Consider the following 869-nt stretch of genomic DNA (forward strand, 5'->3'; position numbering starts at 1 on the left):
AAGTTAATGACAAAGGAATTTCATTGCTTTTTAGTAGAACTCACAAAAAACTTAACATTGAGAATTTAAAAAAAATTAATTTAATAATTTTCCAAATACTTGGCACTGACCACATCTTCTAAAGCGTTCCGTCCACACAGGGAAAGTCAAAGGGCCAGGACCACTCGTGTTACTATTTTAAATAAGTGGCCCCCTTCTAATTATTCCCTAATCATCTAACTTTGAGGATTGGATTCCATGGAGGAAGCATTGCTTCTAAGGTGTCAGGGTGAGAATCATATTTAAAGTGTGATATGAGACATGAGGCCGAGCACACACAGAGTCTCTAGTTTCCGGGTTATTGATGGATCTTTGTTCCAACAGATCTTTTCAAATGCTACCTCTCCCCGCCATGCAGATGAGATATTTTTCTAGCCCGTTGTAGTTGAAGCCTATCTGATGTTGGCTGTGGAATTGGATGTGTCTGAGTGTCCTGGGGTTTCTGTCCTTTAGCTGTGTTAGGACAATTGAGACAAATCTCTAGGTTCCCAACAAATTCTCGTATACATTATTCATAACGGTTTTCTGTTAGACTAAACTGCTCTAGTACCAATTCAGGTCTCTCTGGAAACCCACTATAAATCTTTTTCTATTCGAGAAACCAACCATTTATCAAAGTAAATAAGTAAATACATTCTCCTCTTAAGGTAAGTGTGTATGTATAAAATCTAAAAGAACCTACTTTTTTAACCTTCCTATGCTATGTCTCATTCTTTCTTCATTTTTCCCCTTTTCCTATATATATATCAATAGTATTTTCTTCTTCCTTGCATTTGGGCCATTTTGAAAGGTCAAATCTTCCTTTTCTACAGTATTTCATTACCCGTTGG

The sequence above is a fragment of the Propithecus coquereli genome, unplaced genomic scaffold (genome assembly GCF_000956105.1).
Source record: "Propithecus coquereli isolate 6110/MARCELLA unplaced genomic scaffold, Pcoq_1.0 Scaffold52, whole genome shotgun sequence".
NCBI classification, from domain to species: domain Eukaryota; kingdom Metazoa; phylum Chordata; class Mammalia; order Primates; family Indriidae; genus Propithecus; species Propithecus coquereli.